General features: G+C 40.5%; 1 long non-coding RNA gene across 1 annotated transcript; it reads right to left on the reverse strand.

Moving 5' to 3' along the window:
* Positions 1-1,336: 1,336 nt before the first annotated feature.
* Positions 1,337-11,572, reverse strand: LOC148057429 (uncharacterized). The gene is made up of 3 exons (XR_015702039.1): positions 11,357-11,572; positions 11,117-11,261; positions 1,337-1,590 (listed from the first exon to the last, which is right to left on the reverse strand). It is a non-coding gene; the product is annotated as an uncharacterized LOC148057429 (long non-coding RNA).
* Positions 11,573-12,115: the final 543 nt, after the last annotated feature.

Consider the following 12,115-nt stretch of genomic DNA (forward strand, 5'->3'; position numbering starts at 1 on the left):
AGACAAGTGGTTAGAAAGTCACTGTTGGGCTGGTTGAGACAGGCCTAAATCCTGGTGAGAGTGCCTTAGTTATTAGGTAAAAGAGAGATAATAATTGCTTCTTTTCTGGTAGTACACATAACAGTGCCACTCTGTTTGGCTCTGTGCCAGGTAATGCACTATGATCTGTGTATCTCTGTTACGCTTTCTGCTGTTTAATTTACATAGCCATGCACCATCTTTATCCAAGGTTGAAGCAGATAAATTTAGATCCTTGAGTCCATACCTTAGTAAACATTTGGTGAAAATAGTATGTGATGTCTGGTGTTCCTGAATTCCACATCCTCCTTTCATATCTTGCTTCTCAGTCATGAGACTGAGACTGAGACTGACTCAAACAACAAGACAGTTTCATCCCAGAGCTGAAGATATTCTTGTAAGTAAAAGCAGCAAGTGTGTCTTACTGTTGTTCACAAAGAGGCAGCACCCAGCATATTAACAGATACTTTCATAAATACTGTGGAGTCTGCCAAAGCTAAGCATAAATACAAATATTCATTGTATGAGCAAGCTGATGTCTATGTCTCCTTCAATTTTTGCCATTTCCTAGTCTTCTGTTTGAAAAGTTCCAGTCATTTCAACCTATGGCCTCTTGCTGCTCATCCATCTGGGCACCAGCCACACAGACAGGGAAGACGGTAGCAAGTCAAGGATGAGGGAGAGGGAAGTGTGGCCTCAGGCGGTATCCTTCTCAATCCTTCTGATCAAGATGAAGGGCTTGGGTAAGAGAAAACACATCTGGTACAGCAGAACCTAGAATCATGTAATAATGTAGATTGGAAGGGACCTCCAAAGGTCATTTAATCCAATGTCCAGCTTAAAGCAGGCCTAATTTGATCAGGCTGCTCAGAGACTTGTCTAGTCAGTCTCCAAAGATGGAGATTCCACAACCTTGCTGAGCAATCTGTTCCTGTAATTGACCACTCTCATGGTTTTAAAAAAAAAATCCTTCTATTTAACCTGAATTTTTCATGATCCGGTTTGTGTCTGTTGACTCTCGTCTTACCACTGTACAACTCCAAGTAGAACCTAGCTCTATCTTCTCTCTATCCTGTGGTCGAGTAGTTAATAAAGTCTCTCTTTAGCTTTCTCTTCTTAAGCCTAAACAGGCCCACTTCTCTCAACTCTCTTTGCATGTCATATGCTCCAGCTGCTTCACCATCTTTGTGGCTCTCCATTGGACTTAGCCAGCATGTCCCTATCTCTCCTGTAATGCCTAAATGCCAAAAATAGACACAGCACTTCAGATGTGATCTCACAAATCCTGAGTAGAGGGGAAGGATCACTTCCCTGGACCTGCTGGTTACATTCTTGCTAATACAACCCAGGATGTGATTGTCCTTTGTTGTAAGGGTGCACTGCTAACTCAGGTTCAACTTGCCCACTAGGACCACCAGATCCTTTCTGGAAATGTCGTTCTTTGATAGCTGTCCCCCAGCCTGTACTGTTGCAAGGGTGAGCTGTCTGATATCTTCAGAAAGCTTTGGTTCCTTTGATCATGGCACTTCATTCGATGAAGATGAAGGTGTACTAGGAGAAGACAGTATCCACCTGATAATAAGGAGAACATCCCTGTGAATAGATTTACTAATGTAATGAGAGAGTCTTGAACTATGCTCAAGAACAGGGACCTGAACCCAGAGGCAACTGAGGAAATGGTGCATACGGAGGAGGCAGCACATGGCAGAAGGTTGCAAGAAGGGCTTTTCACTTTCCTGTTCATAAGGAAGGGCATTCAAAGGTGTATCTCAAGTGTCTGGGCATTAATGCACAGAGTTTGAGCTACAAGCAAGAAGCATGGGAGGTGTGTGCACCATCACAGAGCTCCTTCAACATCAGAGCAGTGCATAGATGCATAGCTAATAACAAGACTTTTCCATTCTATACAAAGTGAACTTCTTCATGAGGGAAACCAGCAGATATAAAGACATTCTGCCTGTCTTACAGTTGTTACTGCTGTAATCAGTTTCTCTGTAATTATTTTGTTGGGTGGGCATAACTACCACATAAGGAAGAAGAGACTTCTCTCCCTATAGCCTTTTCAACCTGATACATTGCCATCAGAAGACTCAAAGTGATGATACCTTACATCTCTTGAGAATTTACACAAATACTTTGTGTGGAAAAACAAATGAAAGGTGATTTTCCCTCCCCAGATTTCTCTCCTGTTTTCCAGTTCATTTTCCTGTCCCACATCTCTCTCCCAAACTTGCATTTGCTTCAGCAAATCCCTGGAATGTATTCCACACCTTTTGTCAGCAAGATCACCTTTATCATTGGGGAAAAGAGCTGTTATTAACATGTAGTAGACTTCACTGAGTTATCTTCCTTTTACTTGACTATATCATGCTCTAAGCCTGTATTTCTCTTCAACTGTGCACATATTTTCCTCTGGGAAGACAGAAATTTTATTGTAGCAGAAGTCTGTGTGCTTTCTAAAAGAGCAGCCTTGTACTGATGAAAAGCAAAACTGTGTTGACAAATGCACATATTTATTTTCACAGCTGAATGCAATTGTTGCTTATTTTTTCTGGCCTGGTCAAATTCTAGTAAGATAAAAATTGAAACCAAGTTTTAATGGCAGAAATCTGAATGACTAAAATAGCATGCAAAATTTTTTCCCTTTCCACTAAATCTGCTCCTCTTCTATGGCTTATTTATCCAGGATGAAAGAAAATTGTAGTGTACTTGAATGTCAGTTAATGAATTCTTAACACGGAATTAAGCTTTTTAAAACTAAAGAATGCGAGTCAGTAGACTACATTTAACCACAGACCAGCTCAATCATCTTCAGTAGTCACTTTTGCTTGATTAAGGTTTGTAGGGCATGATTGTTTATGTGATGTATGGTAGTCTTCTATGTAGAGGTTTATGTTGCTATGAACTAACAAAATGTTGACATGTTACTGACACATTTCACCTCCTATTCACAACAATTACAACTCAATATTTTCTCCTTGCCTAGCTGAGACTTTAGCATGGCAGAAACAAGACTGATTAAGGTCCATCTATCTTGGATGAAGTGCAAATGTTTCTTACTATAAAATATCAATAGTAAATCAAAGCAAACAGGGACTATTCCATACAAAAGCATATTAATGGTCACAAATGTTTTTGGATGCCTTAAACTGCAGTAGTAGCTACAGCATACAAGGCACTCATGGGTCCCTTAGTTCTCTCTATGAGAGGTACCCAGAATATTCAGTGTGTGCAGAAGTTTTCAAATGTTAAAATGAGTAAACAAGGGTCAAAGACATTTTGTAAATGTACTTAAGATCAGGATTTTGGCTTCACGTATGCAGATAAAGTGAGCAAGCATTTCAAGTCCACAAACAGTATCAATTATCTGTCTGCAGTTTTCATGTGCTTCTATCCATCAATAGCTTCCTCTTTCTGTGATAAAGTCCATCAAGAGGAGTGGCTGTATGGGTATTTTCCACTATTAGTACTGTCTCTTGAAACTGTACAACCCAAAGTCTTTGCACAATTTCATTGCAAATGTGCAACACTTCCCAGAACTTTTGTTCCCAACAATTCTACTAGGAATAAGTGGCATGGGTACCCTTTAACAGTTAAATTGTAATCCCAGCTTTGCAGCTGGTAGACCTGGGGAGATGCAGCTGCAATGGCCTCCCTTCTTTAGCTAGTTGGTCCTTCATTGAAAACTTTGAAGGCTTTGTTTCTAGATTCACACTTGGATCTCTTACCTTGATTACTTTGAGTTGTCTAAGACAGGCTAGTGAACAACATATTTGCTTGAGGTGCAGAAACCTTAATTTCCATGTAAGAAAAACGAGCTTAGTGTCTAAGCCAGTCAATGATGGAACATATTTCTCTTAGTGGCTATACTAAGGACATCCTGGTATGAACAATGTTTTTAAGACCTAAAGTTGCCAAGTTCCAATATTTGACAGTAAAGACTTTCACTAGATTTTGATGTGAATTTTCTTCAGATGTTTCTGCCCTCCTCATCAGTATTGCCACAAATGAATCTCTATTTGCAGTGATATTATGGTTAATTTAGTGACTAAACCGATTTAATATTTTTCCTCTAAGGTTGTATTTACTACAACATTTTTTTTACCATCTCCCCATTCCTCAGCAGTATCTTCATGCACTTAAATGAATAAGAATAGGAAATTAGCACATGGAGAACTGAAAGACTGCTGCCTATGGTATCTTCTATCCATATAGATCTGCATGGAGTACCTGCTGCCTCGTGGTGGTGATGATTGCTCCAAGAATGCAGTTATAGCTGTTTGACCCCTTCTAGAGACTTAAAGATCCTATGACAAGAAGAGCTGATTGTGTGTCAAACCCAGGCAATATTTTAGAGGGTTCTAGAGAAAATTAACCTTGTAAGAGGATGGGTCCTTCCCTAAAATGATATGAAGGAGCTTTGCATCACAGAATATATAGGACAGGAATTGTCCCAATGTTAGTAAGAAATCTGTTCACTTATGGTGATGTGTTGGGAGTTTCTTCTCCATTTCTCTTAGAAAAGGAGAGTTCATCACTGTTTTATTTTTCTAGCCTCTCTACACTCAGCAGCAGTGTTCTTTTGTTTACACAGGCTCATGTGTACAGCTGTGTACTGGTGGTGTTTGGCTGATCTGTATGTCATAAGAATTGTTTGTGACAACAGTGCTTTTTCTTAAATAAATACGTCATTATTTCTGAAATATTCAGCACTTCTCTGGCTATATTTGGAGTTCAGCTGTTTGTGAAGTTGTTTGTAAACTAAATTACTTCTATTTTATGTTTAGAAATGGTAATTTAGGTCTTCTGTTAATACAGCAATCATTTTGAAAGCAAAGCCTTTAACATAGTCACTTTATTGTCCTTTAATGTTTTTCCCTAAGTTGTTATCAGCCTAAGGAACATATTGGTACAGCTACATGGCAACCTATACACAATTTAAAAATAGACGTTACGGACACCAAGGTAAGACCAAGTGAGCAAACCCATGTGAGTTCAGAAAATAGTAATGTTATTTTAATTATTGCCCAAATGATTGTTCTAGTAACTAGCATTCTATTTGTTGGTCTGAAAACAGATACGAACGTGTACACCTGGTTTCAAACTTCCCCCTACACTGCTTATGAGCATGTCATCTACAACCCCCTCACACTGATACCACCAGTGAAAACAGAAGGCATCACAGTGAAATGGTCTCTCTAACTGCCCTATCTGTTCTAGCACTCTCCCACCAAAGGAGGCTGTTTCCTCCCTGAGAGGAGAATCCTTCTGAATTGCCATCCTCACCTGCCATGTACATGTGGTTGTAATTGATAGAAGGGCAATAGAGAAACAAAATCTTCTTTTAGGGGATGCAGTGAACCAATACTGAACATTTTAGTTATTAAAGACAATACATGTGTACATATCTTCATGAGTTAAGCTGCACCATAAAATTTGTGGAGTGTTGCCGTGGACATTTTTTCTCCAGTGAACAGCTAAGTGACTCAAATAAGAAGTTTGAGGAGAAATTTTTTTTGAAATTACAAGATTTAAAATACTTCTAAATAGTTCACCAGTGCTTCAGAATTTGCTGCATGTCAAAACAGAAAATAAATCTATGGAGTCCTTCTGTTTCCACAGTATTCAGTCATCAGTGTTTTTCTCCTGAGGTCAATACACAGGGAAGATCTATGAATGAAATGAAAATACAAGTAGACATATCCACACTAATTCTCACCTACCTAATGCAGGAAATGAGAGTAATGAAGACATGATAGGTTATAGCTCAGATGTCCTAGTGCAAACCCACCTTCACAAGCAGTCTAAGCTGATACTAGACTGGGACCTGAAACATCTGCAATATAGCATATTCTGCTCAGCTAAGTGGTAGGGAGAACAAAAATTAAGTTAAAGTCAGGATAGAGAGTCAGGGCAATAATCTCTTAACCTACTGCAGTAAAGTGTCATCTGCCAGAATGAAATTTCTGTCACTACGTATTACTCTTACTCAAGCTAGAAAGAATGATTCTACTTTGGGTGCACCTATCCATGCTACAAATGTGCATTTTTTGATAGTGTTGTCACATCTACCAGTTGCATGCTGGGATTAAAATTTAACTGTTAAGGAGTACCAATGTAGAACAATAAAAACTTTCCTACCAAGCCACTAGGTCTCTTTTCATCATTTATTCTGAGTAGAAGTTGATGAAGTCACAGCAGTCTCTGGGTGAATTTAATATATTTCTGTCTCCCTTGTTACCCTCAAGAAAATGTTCTTTGGTTAAACAATTTACAGTTCACTAGGCAGAAATGGAAAAGAAAGCACCAGAAAAGTCCATGTTCCAAAAAGTATTCTTATCCTGTATGCCTTAATGTATGTTTGTATTTCCCTTTCTAGCATGTAATGTTAGAAATGCCAGTGTTAACTTGAAACTCAAATCCCTTATGGAAGGTATTATAGTAAAGTTTTCTTGTTTCCAGGTTTTTTTCATAGGATAATGTGAGGTTCCACTTTTCAACATCAGTTATATCTTATTCATATTTGAGTCACATACTGGAAGGGAGATTTGATGTTATACTCAAGGACAAAATCACAATAATTATTCCTTAGAGATGATGAGGACCCAAAGGTAATGTCATAACCACATTATACTGTTCTAGAAGTAAGTCACATCTTCAACAGTGCTATTTAAGAAAGAAAAAGTGAGACAGGGAAAAAATATTCCTTCTCATTTTCAGTTTTCAGACAGGTTTTAGGAACAGACAGCAGTAGATATATTGAAAAATGCATACTTATGTTTAATGCTTTATATAAAGGACAATGCTTTCTCCACTTGTACAAGCATATAAATGTTTTTCACTGAACCATGGATAACTGCTCCTTCAGGTGTTTTTATTGTACCACTTCTGAGCTCCAAACCTCTACCTTGTGAAAACCAGAAAACTTATGATTATCACTAACTTTGATCATTGATTTCATGTGAAATTATTATACTGACAGACCACACCATTGGCGTTTATTCTCTACTTTGAAGAGCTGGATCTCTTAATTTTGCTAAAAGTGAGGTAATTGTACTTAAGCATGAGAAGAAAAATGAGAGACTTGTGAATTGGCAATTGAAATCTAGTAGTGGTATTTCGTAATCTTTAAGATGAGATTTGAGTTATAAGTTCATTAACATTATTAATGTGAGATGAAGCAACATGTATCTATATATAGTTGCGTATTTTATACATCTTAACCAACAATGTTTCACAATATTTTAATGGGAAGAGAAAAAATCTGGCATGCAGGGAAGAGGGAGGTTTTACTTCCCTCACAGAGTAGGTGAGAAGGGTGAGGAAATCCAAGATTTGTGGTTGCAACAGAGGAAATGGCTAGCTGGTGCTTTCTTACTTTTCTAGTCTAATACACCACCAACTTTTAGATGATAAGAAGAACCATTATAGATGAATAGGAAAAATAGGATAGAATCCTATAAACAGACCAGAGAATATTTTGTGCCAACAATTGCTAATATTAAAAATGTTTGAGTAGAGCTGGAGCACTTCTATTGCCATGTGAGATTACATAATACACATATTCATATCTAAAAATTAATATCTATATGTATATAAAACATGCATAGTTACGCACACATGCCTGTCTCAGAGCCTGGGATCAAGCACTGGGAACAGTTTTCCACCTACTGTAGAGTTGTATGGTATTGTTGGAGGGACTTTTGAGCAGTAAGGCTTGTTGGTCTGTGCAGAACCAGTCACTGGGATTAGTGTAGCATAGTTTATCTGCTGCAATGTGATAGACATGTTTCCATGATAGTTTCTTGCTTTTCAGCCCTCCCTTGGCTTTAGGAATTCCCAGACACCAGAAACTATAGGAAACAGTTAACAAACAAAAAGTTGCATGCCTGTGCCCTCATCTTCATGTCCAGGAGGCAATCACTATATAAGATTGCTGCTGCTATGCACCTTAAAAGCATGAAGAAGCTGAATGGATGGAGAGATAGATATCTATATGTCTCTCTATATAAGGAGATACATATATATATATGTATATAAAATTATTAGACCAGAAAGATTTGATCTGCAATGAAAAATGCCTAAAGAAGATGGGAAGATAATAAGACTCACAAATAGTGGAACAGGATAGTCTGTCCTAAAGGGACGGGAGGATTGCAACTGGCCAATATTTTCAGCTAGCTGCACCTTGCAGGATATGCAGACTTAACTGCATAACTTAAATATCTAGTGCTGAAGGTTTGGCTGGGAAGGAAAACATCTTGGTTATCTCTTAGAAAAATAAGACTTGGAATATTTGAAATGATCTACCATTCTGTGGTGTCTGCTAAGGGAATGGGGAGATTCTTAGTCTCAATTCCTGGGTTAACTGCAGTCCAGGAATGGGTAGTGAACCAACAGAAGAGAAATTTGCTGCTGGATCTGTCTGCAGAGAAGGGAATGTTAAGAATAGACACAGGAAAACACCAGAGAATATCTTATGGAAACTGACTTTAAGAGGTTTGTTCTTGAAGGAACTGAAGCACAGGACATGGAAGACTTGCCTTTTAGGGAATATCAAGGTAGGCAGTGCTAGGTTATGTTGTAAAAAGTTTGTCTTCACATACACAAAGGTACACAAAGGTACACAAAGGTGCACAAAGGAACAACGGTGGTGGTGGTGAACCCAAATAATACCCTGCCAGACTACTCTCAGACTTGCCACAGGAGTAATCGGCCCATAAAAGGCCCATCTCCACAAACATGAAGGAGCACAGACGCAACATGACAGGCAAGCTATTGACAACCTGTGGTGGGTTGACCCCAGCCAACAGCCAAACTCCCACCCAGATGCTCACTCACTTCCCCCACTCAGTGGGATGGTGAAATAACATTAAACCACCTTTCGTCTCCCCTCTCCCAGGCTCAATTTCACTCCTTCACTACCAACTCCTCTACCCCTACCCTGAGCAACACAGGGGGGAATGAGGGTCATCTCACAGAAGATACCCCTGCAGCCCCACCGCTGCCAAAATCTTGACACTTACACCCAATATACAGACCAATAGCCAGTCAAGGAAACAGAGCCCCTGCCCCAGCTCCTCCCAGGACTGTCACAGGAGTCCACTCTGCTCTATGGTCTTAGGGAGATGCCCATCACCATGAGGCAAATTTCCCATGTGTAGAAGGAACTGACGCTTTTGCAAATGTGTCTCGTGCTAGAATTATTCACCAAACCTTTAGATGACTGTAAGGGAAAATCTTGGGACAACTCAAGTAATTGAATTGAGAACAATCTAGCTTGTTGTCAAAAATGAGATGTAAATTGACTTTTGTGGGTGGAATTGTTTTATTTGAATAAAATGTACACTTAAAGGCACATAGTCAGGCTCTTTTGAAAGCAGGTAACCCACCACAAATGGAGACCTAAACTGTGACAACCATGAAGCAGATAGAGACCTGAGAGAGACAAGTTAAGACTGGGTTCTCTGCAAACTCCCCTGTGGAATTTGAGAAATCCAGTTACAATGGGAAATAAACACCTGCAAATTGATTTCCTCAATTTACAGAAAGAATTTCAACCTTTATGGAGTCAGGTAGCAAGGCTCTGATTTGTACAGGAAAAACTAGGAGCCTTTGGGAGAGACAAAATATGTAAATTTCAGCCTCACCATTCTATGAAGGATTTGATGCTTTCAGCCTTCTCCTAACTCCTGTGTCTCTATATCCACCCCTGGACTGAACTTAACCCTGTAAATGATGCAGAAAATGTACATGTCAATACTGTTACTAGTGCTCACCGTGTGCCTCTCTAATCCCCACCCAGGGAATATGGCCATGCTCCCAGGGGTGCTGAGGACTGTCCCTTAGCCCAGGAGATGCTGTGAAGGAGCTGGAACCCTCCAGCCACACACCAGGGTCTGTCCTGGATGATCAGCGTCCATGCATCTCTGGGGTGCAGAGGGGTCTGTGCCAATGTGAGTCCTGCTGCTGGGCCTGAGTCCAGGCTGGATCTGACCCTGGCTTTGCTCTGAACCTGACTGTGACTCCAGTGCCGGTCAGTGCAGGGCTGCGCATGTGCCTACTGGGAACACAGGTTCAGCCCTGCTGCTGTTGGACATGGCGGCCTGGAGCTGTGGCTGCCTTGTCTCTGTTGGGCTGCTGGATCCGGCAGCTCCTGCCAGTGCCCATGCACTGCCCCTGCCACAGCTCCTCTGGGACTCACCACAATTTCCCTGTGCTCCCAGTACCACTGCGCTGTCAGTTCACCTGCTCGGGGTGGTCTGGAGATCTGGTCCCCTCCTTATCCCCCACTGTGTGCATAATAGCTCATCCTCTGCATCCAATCCAGAGTAAACCAAACAGTGGCTGGGGAAAGAAAGCCAAGTATAGAGTAAAACATAATTTATCTGAGTCTATACACAGTGTTGTAGACATGACTTGCCTTTATCCAAGCCAATTGCTCTACGGGAAGACCTCTTATATGCTGAGAAAACCTTGCAACAAATCCCAGCACGTCTACCATGAAAGCGCAGTTCCTCTGAGCTGCAGAGCAAACCTCTCACTATTCTGCCTTCTGTCCTATTGGCTACAAAATAATGAGGTAGCAGGATCAGAGAGGGTTAACCTGGGGACCTGAAGAGACTTGGTCTCTAGCTGTGAAAATCTTGATGACTGGCAGTTTAAATGGGAGTTCAAGTGCACAGATGACAGCAAACAGCATGATAGAAGGAAGAGAGGCAGCTGGAAGATAAGGATGCAGGAGCAGGACTGACAGCTTCTTTAGTGGCTGTTCAGACCCCATCTGTACCTGAACTTCCCACTGCATCCACCCTGGGAATTGGCCAAGAGACCAGGGCTTCCTCACTAGGACAAATCATGAGAAAAATAGGTATTCCTTTCTGATACGCAGGTACCCATATGATAAGCATTCAGACAACGTTCTTCATACCTACAGACCATATCTTCTCCTGCAGTTAGGAAAGACATGCAGACCATCTGTTTCTGCCTAATACTGTCAACAGAAGGGTCAGTGGGGGCTGACTGCCTGCAGCTGAATGTTCCCTCGAGAGTTTTAAATAAAAGTTGCAGTGGATGCCCCCCCCCGCCCCGTACCTACCCTGGAAAACCAAGCAGACGTCTCTAGATGCAGTCCTGATGACGCTCCCACCTTTAAGCAGTGAAGGTAGAAGTTGTTTTAGCCTCTAAATCATATTCTAAAGGAGCTCAGATGCAGCCATGATGCTTGTTTTTCCAGTTTCCTGCTGTGAAATCACATTAAAAGAAATGAAAAATACACTTTGTATTACTGCTTTTTCATGCAATCAGATGCTGTACTTATTACAGGGATGTTATTTACCTGTCAGGACAAAGACAAGTTAAGGTTTGTAACAGGCAGTCTTGGAGACATTCCTTCTGCTTCTCTGAACTCCATGTGATGGTATTTAGGGGCTCCCAACTTCAGTGTGACAATGTTGCATAATTAGGATTGACAAGCTGAAACTTAAAATTGTGCATAGTTTTTTTTTAAAGAGTGACATCTAATTACTAAATAACAGAAAGAAAGTGCTGGCAATCGGACTGGTTATTTGTATTTAGAACTAGAATAGAAAACATACTAAAAAGGAGTACTGGGAGAAGCTGTCCTGTCCTTTCATAGTTTCTTCAGATACTGGCAGTCTAAAAAAAGCCTTTTTCCCCAGTTATATAATTAGAGGAATTCATACATTTGCATTCAGGAAAGCAGTCACTTTCAAATGTGTTCTACAAAGCCATTTTATGAAAAGAGCCATTTCCAAATCATGCTGTTCTTCTAAGTGCGCTAAAGCATAAAGTGTAATTAGACTTCTTGCCTTAGAATTTAGTAGGAAATGTTTAAAAAGAATTCAGGCCTCCTTAAAGCATGAGTCATCAGCTGGCTGGGGGCCTGAAGAGCCACAGCACAGTCCTCTATCCTTTTGTTAACAGGGATGCTTGTACATGAACTTGCTGTTACAAAAAAACAGACATAAGTTTTGCTGGTGGCATTCCCATACGTTCACAGAGGGATGCTGAGAATCTGTTCCTGTCTCTGTCTCTAGGACTCCCGTTCCCATTACAAGAAGGACCAGCAGAAGAA

Source organism: Nipponia nippon, unplaced genomic scaffold (genome assembly GCF_047370975.1).
Source record: "Nipponia nippon isolate SJK-2023a ecotype South Korea unplaced genomic scaffold, ASM4737097v1 scaffold_1, whole genome shotgun sequence".
NCBI classification, from domain to species: domain Eukaryota; kingdom Metazoa; phylum Chordata; class Aves; order Pelecaniformes; family Threskiornithidae; genus Nipponia; species Nipponia nippon.